A 7,943-nucleotide genomic window follows, 5' to 3' on the forward strand; every position below is an offset into this window, starting at 1 on the left:
AAGGAATTGTGGGACAGTGTTATCTCCTTTGCTTTCATAAAGTGGTGGTCCAGTGTATCCTATGCTAAAGGAAATGAGAGAGGAAGCGTTGACACATGTTAGCATTTAGAGAATTCGACCAGCTCTTATCATGGCTGCCACTTATATGCTTCCTGATCATTTCCCTCAGCTCCCTCGCAAAAAAAGACCGCAACCTGGGTGTTGAGAATTACTACCCTTCACTTTTTCACATAGGGGCCCTTTGTGTCTTAGGGCCCCTGTACTGCATGGCTTCAGCGGTGTTTACTAAAGGCAATCATATTCAGTTATTTAATAAGTGATTATGGGATTTTTGTTTGAGCTGATTGAAGTAAGGGTAGTAGGTAAAGGATGTGAGTGCACTGCTGAAAATCACTACACAGAGAATGTGTGTTTCAATCATTGTTACCCAACAAAGACACTGAGGTGAGGAAGGGGTCATGTTGAGACAACAGAACGTAGGTGGCTATCAGTTGCTGTAATACAGGTATAGGGATGAAGCTGAGATCATAGTAGCAATTTTCCTCCCATTAAGCATTCACCATATGTTTACTAAATATGACTATGGGTAGTAGCATTATCCCCTGCTCATCACTGTCACAGCAGGGAGATGGATGATGAGGAGCGTTCGTAATTGTGAATTAATTCAGTCATCTGTGGCGGACACCCGGAGCTGACTTGTGGAAAAAAGTTGTTTTGAGACTGCTTGTCATCTTTCTATAATTTCAATTATGTTATTTTTTTATTTATTTATTGCAGATTTCACTGATACATTGTGAATATTTAGATACTTTTGTGTACTTGCTTGCATACATGCATATGTCATTGTGGAGGATCTGGTTGTCGCTCACTTGGTTTTCCATTTACACGCACACCTTCTATATAGAATTCTGCATTTTTAGAAATCCTTGAGTCATCTTCAACTCTTCAGAAGTAATTGGTGTCACCAACATCCACTGTACATACTCCTGCATATTGGAGGCTAATGGGAACCACCCCATATGTAATAGATTGCTCTAATGCCCTCACAAATTATTGAATTCTTATCAATGCTGCACAGATTTGAAAGTTAAAGTGCAAAAATACTTGAAGAAAGGCAGGTAAAATGTCGTTTTGTGACAATATAAAGACCTAAGACTTGAGCAAGTTTTGCTGGAGAGGTTCACTCACTCAAAATGAAAGGAAAAGCACAATGTACTTAGAAAGTACCAGTCCAATTATATGTTTGCTGCTGAGTCACAGCACATATGTGGCGCAATCTGACATTTCTCCGTGTGTTGTGTTTTTCAGTATCTCTGCAAGTTTTTTTATTGCAAGTATTTTTTATTTATTTTTTTTTACCTGTGTGTGTCTGTAGTGAATTTTTTACACAAGTGTTACTCAACTCCTGGGCCAGTGGGCTATTGTTGAGACAAGATGAGCTGCAATAGCTCCCCCTGCTGGATTTAAGGCACACTCAACACTTTTTCTCTTCAAGGATGGCCATGGTGAGGTTAGATTTTTAGCATTTGTGGTATATTGGGGGGAAAAAAAGGCTCACATCTGATTTGAAGGCAGTGTTTAATATAAGCAATGAATGCCACCAAAATACACAGAAATCAAAATAAGAGTAATGATTAAAATACGAGACCCCAGAGTTTCCACTCATTGAACAACAGTGATTAATATGTGGAAATGTCTTATCTATTTGAGCCCATACAGTGTTCATTTAAATGTGCTACTGCTTCTAGGTTGTGAATTTTATCAACAGAATTAAACATGAATCAGAAATAACTCAACAGCATCAGGTGTGTGTGTGTGTCAAGTACATGTAGTCTCAGGACCTAAACTGCTGAACAGGAGTGTAAATGAAATCCTCTTACCCAAAAAGAAAGCTATAGAACGTTGAAGTGGTTATAAAGAGATTAGCATCTGTCCTCTCACTCCGCTCTGGAGACTGGAACGACCTGCTTGACTGCGACCACTGGTCGTCTCCCTACCAGTGGAGGTGGGAACAGTCGATATACAGGGAGCTTCACGATCACGCTCAGCAGTGATGGGCTCCATTGAGCATTCCATTGAGCATCTGGCGGTCCGTCATTACGCACTGCATCTGAAGTGCTACTATTTCACATACTCTGCTGTGACTCCCACACAAGGGACAGCGGATGAGTTTTATGATTACAGAACCACAGCTATGCATCATTTGGTTAGGCTCCCAATACTACAGTACACAATCTGCCCACTGTTATGTGTGAATGTGAATGCATATATGTGTGTGTGTGTGGGCAAGTGTTTATTTGCATGCCCTCTAGTGTGTGTATGTGTCTGCGCCAGCTCACCAGCATCTGTCAGTTTGTTTTCAAGTGGCCTGCTATACCTGCATGTGTTTGGGCTTGTGTTTGGACGGGTTTCCTTGTGTGTGAGCAAGCGTGTGTGTACTTTAGTGGTTTGCAGGTGTGTGTTACATTGTGTGCATGTAGGAGTGTTGGGGGGGGGGGGGGGGTTGGAGATACAGGTAGACAGAGGGACGCTCTGCTGCGTTCACACTATGTGCAGCAGGGGTGCGGAAATGCCGTTCTTGGCAACATACATGTAACATGTGTGCCTGGTAGGTGGCTTGCAACACACCAACGGTATGTGCCAGTTAGTAGCACCAGGCACCAGAGTGGAGCCATGCCAATCTCCTTCCAGCGCCATGGGGCTCATTCAGGGCAGAGCAGTAGCTACTAGAAGTGAATGTCCTTCACTGATCCAAACAATCTTTTCAGAAGTATTCTCAACCAAACCAAGCAAAATCTGGAACACACTGCACTTTATTATCTTTGTTTAATTTCTTTATTAAATATGTCGATCTTTTCAATCCCTAGAACCTTTTTCTGTCAGGTTTATTTTTCCTTGCTTCAGTTGAGGGCTAAATGTTTAGCAAGGTGTGACTCGTCAGTGTTATGCCCATGTGTGCCTGTCCTTGTATCAGGGTCCATACGTGTCTCGGTGTGTGTGTTGATCTCTGTGTGTGTGTATATGTGTGTTTCCTGGCCTCCAGTGGTGCATTTGGAGGCAAAGCAGTCTGGTTCTGTGCACGTACCGTGTTCTCATTACCGCTAACAGCCTTGAGCCGGCCTCGTCATTAGAGGGAATCATTCTCAATCCAATCACCTATCGGTTACGCTACGCTACAGAGGCCCACAAGCTGTCCTCATCCGATGGCTGAGATTTCTTTGTGATGCCTCCTGAATCACAAAGGACGAACAGTTAGACAAGGAGAGAAACGGGAAGAGCACACAGAGAAAGAATGAGAGAGAGAGACACACATAAGGATTAGTGTTTCTGATCACGGCTGGTCAGATTACAGCACAGGTGTCTTTCCATCTAGTCAAGATGTGAGGAGATATTGCCAGTTTTATTTTTTAAGACTATTCCACAGCACTTATGTAAAAAAAATGAGTATAGCGCACAAGTAGTCCAACCTTAACCACAAAATAAGATGTTTTTCATTGCCTTCCAAAGTGCCACTTATCAGCATTTTCCCCTTTAGCAGGATGACAACGTAGTTACATGGTGATTACTATCAGAAGGGAAAGCCAGTCTCCAGTGTCAAACTTTCATGCTTTGTTGCCCAATTCATCGACTTCAACCACCTCCTTTTGTGCCACTCATACTAAAGTCACACTACTTCCACCTTCATTCCCAAAAGATAAGGTTGCATTTGACAAAAAACAAAATGACAGCATCACAATATACTTACTTGGAATAAAATATTTCAATAATAACCTGTTTCATTTTATGTATTTATTTATTTTTTCAAAACGAGACAGGACACAGTGAGTCATGCGCAAGACACCACCTGATTGTTAGGCAATGCAAGTGAAACAAACCAACAGGCTCACAGCTAATGTGCCTTAAAGGTTGCCTGAGTTTTCTTGTAAACAAACAGCACTTATGTTTACATTCGGTGTAACTCACCAAAATGCAGTATGTGAGTATCCTTGGGGTCTAACAGATGTGATGAAAGCGTTTCCTTCCTCTTTTCCCTTGTGCATCGTTTAACATCTATGTTTGTGAGCTACCAGTCTTCTTCTTCCCTGTTTTTTTTTTTTTTTTTTGGCATTACAGCTATCTGTGGGATAGTGGAATACTGTGACACCATTGGCATGAATGTGCATTGCACCACCTCATATGCATGCAAAATGGGGACCTACTCCCATAAGAAATGGCTCCATAGTGCTACTACAGGTAAAAACTCCACAGTTTACCTTTAAGAAGTGGTCCCATTAGTGGCTGCTGCTATATGGCATTAGACAGTAGACCTGTTGCGAAGTGGTACTGAATTCTTACTGCACAATTAACAAAAAATACTGCTGTAATGCACAGAATTAATTAAATCCACTCTGTTGGTCAGTGAATCAGATAGTGTTGCAGGAAACATTTGGTTTAAGACTTAGCCAAACACTGCAGCACAGTGGTCACAGTGGTGCTGTTGAGCTTTAATGACCACACAACTCGAGCCAGTGTGAGTTGTTTTCAGTACCACATCATAACAAGGCTCACTCACAACACCATTACACATACAGACATCAATATAACATATCGCACAATTCATAATATTTCGGTAGGCAGAAAGCTGCTGCTGCATGTTCAGACCATGTTGCATAAATGCAGGGATATATCCTGGAGTTAGGAGGTAGGATGTTTTGATGGACAGAGACCTGTAGCACCTCACAGAGGAAAAAGAAAGCACTGAAACAGTTAATGAGCAGGTGAGATGGGCCAGATATGATCTTGCCAGCTTTTTTTTTTTTTTTTTTGGATTACAGTAAGTGTTTCTTGTATGGTGATTCAGTGGATGGCGCTGTGGATGATCTGTGTTACTCCTGCCTGCAGCAAAAACAGTGTGGAGATGTGTGTGTGGCAATGCAAGACTATAGCACCAAACAAACTACTGCTCTCCTCCTCTTATACATTAATCCTTATCAGTCTGTACCTCACCATGGATGGCGTTAAACAAGTAATTGTGTGTAGTTTGTTTTTCCTCCTCATATCAAATTTTCTATAATAAAATAATTAATTATTTAGTTATTAATGATATTAATCCATTCAGTGTAATTCATAATCCATATCCAGCATCTTTACTATTGCATGTTTCCATCTTAATTGCTCGCTCTTTCCTCTCTCTCTTCTCTCCCGCATTTTGTATCATGCCTCTCGCTGCTTTTCTATTCACATACCAGTCCCTCTCTGCGTGTCTGTCTCCTTGTGTCAATGGTGGTGGTGGTGGTGGTGGTGGTGGCTGTGCAGGTAGGGAATATGAATTACCTGGCAGGCAGGCGGTGTTCTGCTTGGGAGACTGCTGTCAGCATGGTGAGGATGGATGAGGAGAGACAGGAGAGAGATGAGACTGACAGCTCCAGCCAACCTTCATCCATCCATCCATCCTCCCCCCACCCCTCCTTCCTTCTCTCTCACCCTCCCTCCATGCCGCCCCTAAAATCCTTGGTCTTTTTCCCTGAGAGCAGGTACAAAGAGATGTTTGCCACCACTTTTCTGCCTAAAAATAACAGAGTGAAGCTATCATGTCATATGGGACAACACAGCAAATTGCAACTATAACATACTGCCTGCACCACTAAAAAAATATAATTTCGTCAAATATGCATTGAGGTTTTTTTAACCTGTCTGCGCTATTACTGTAACTAAAAATTTGATTTGTTGGCACTTTGCACAGAATGATCATACTAGTTATTAACTATGTCTCGCTTTGTTGCTGATTCATACCAATCAATTATTCTGCTACTTCAATGGTTGGTGAGATTTTAAGCTTTCTTTGTATTTTCTGAGACTGTCAGGCTCCATGAACCACCCCACAATGCACTCTGCACTTTATTTAATTTCCTCAGCACCAGAGAGGACATCAGTGCAGAAAGGATTTGAAAGGATCTTTAGGACTTTGGATTAACAATACTAATGCAGAGTTGGCTGCAGATTTGCTGGACTGGTAAGCAACTTAATGATGCAAACATTTGCCAATATTAGCTGTTGATGCAGCATGGCAGACATCAGTCTGGAACAGCATTGCATTTGCAAACATTTTACAACGATTCTGTGGTACTCAAGTTGTGTCTACTCGTATTAGCCTTTATCATGTTCTGCAGACCCCAAAACATACCCAGGACCCACTCTGTTTACATCCCCAATCCAGTCAGTGAGGATGCAGAAAGACAACACAGAAAGAATGACGTGTATTTGAAAAAAATAGAAGAGGCCTGATGCATGCTGGTCTAATCCCTGGTTGATAATACAAGTTATGATCTTTTGAAGTGCTCTGTGACTTAACAGTGCTGAAATCCTGCCATTTCTTGTTTAATGATGCACAGCTTTACAGAAAGAGGTGCAGGTTAATTTCAGTGAATTCCCGGTCTTTTCTCTCTTAATCTGAGATGGTTTTCAGTGTCACACTAGACTGAGTGACCTCAGCTTCGTTAGCCATCTTGGGAGTGATAGTGAAAGAGAAAGAGCAGTATGTAGTGGAGTTCCTTGAAGTGAGAATTAAGCCTTTTCATGTACATCATGTGTTGGAGCAGGGAAATTAACATTCAGGTGGAGACTAACCACCAGCACTACATATGGATCCTTTAATGTTCTGTAGTTTATGTCTAAATGGGGGAAGTGTGCCATGAGGCAATTGTAATTTGATATTATGCCCCTGGCCATGCGTGCTCTATTCTTTTTTTTTTTTTTTTTTTTTTTTAATGGAAAAAAAAAAAATTTAGCCTCATTTTGTTCTGGCATTGTTCCTGTTTATTTGTCCCTTTTCCTGTTCTGTCTCTCCGTCCTCGGTGTGACTCTGGTGCCGATAAGCTAAGGCTGAGGTATCAGGCGGAGCACCCATGCAGGGATCCATTAGGCAAAAACCAATTTCACACAGAGCCAATTTCATAAATATGGAGTATGGGCCCACCTTTAGCTGTGCTTGACTAGCTTTTAGAGGGATACACAAAACCATAAACAACAAGCCTGTGCCTGAGCACTCCTTTTAAATGATAACTGGAGTGTGTGGCATGGACCTAAGCACATTAAGCTGTAATTTTAACAGTTTAATGAGGAACACAATGAATAACGCTTTCATTCAAAATCCTAACAACCCTAATGGAGAATTTGTGATTAGTTAGAGAAATTTGGAACAGCCTAATAATGCTGTTCATTCAGCGTGTGTTAGGTGTAAAATGCACAGAAGTATTGCTTTAATTTCATTCCGTATGTTGACTTTATTTGGTTTTTATTTGATTTCTGAGAAGCACTTGGTGAAAGGTAATTAAAATCATACCATCATAATATACATAACCAGCCCAGAGTACTGCACTGCTCAGCCTTATGACCTACTGTCAGTGACCATCTCCTCTTAACCACTGCACTTACTCCTTTTCAATTCACACTTAATTATATATCTCATTTAATAATCTTTTATGGACTGCATTTATTTAGCGCTTTCATCATGAGCGCTTTGCGTTGTCATTCACCTACAACCACATTTCTACTCTTTTAGTGGCACGGCTGCCATGCAAGAGTAACTTAAAAGTTTGTATTGATTTTTGTTCAACCTTGCGGTTAGTGGTTTCATTTCCAGGTGAATCACAGACAGAAGTGTGCTTGTTCTTCACAGATTTTTTATTTACGGCTTCCCCTCCATAAGGAGAAGACTCATTTCAATATTGTGACTCTCTGAAAAAGGTGGCTCAAATCTCAAATAGTTAGGATTATCAAAAAACCTTGGAAATTTGAGCGAGGTGATGAGGTCAACACAGGAGAGCTTAAAGGGTAAAATTGGATCTCGCTATCTTTTTAAGCAAGGACCTCCAACACAGAAGGGGCAATTGGGCGAATTGGGGGGATTATTATGGGTAGTTAAAAAAAAGAGAGAGAGAGAGAGAAAAGCAAGAGGCCAACCT

Source organism: Chaetodon trifascialis, chromosome 12, assembly GCF_039877785.1.
Source record: "Chaetodon trifascialis isolate fChaTrf1 chromosome 12, fChaTrf1.hap1, whole genome shotgun sequence".
NCBI classification, from domain to species: domain Eukaryota; kingdom Metazoa; phylum Chordata; class Actinopteri; order Chaetodontiformes; family Chaetodontidae; genus Chaetodon; species Chaetodon trifascialis.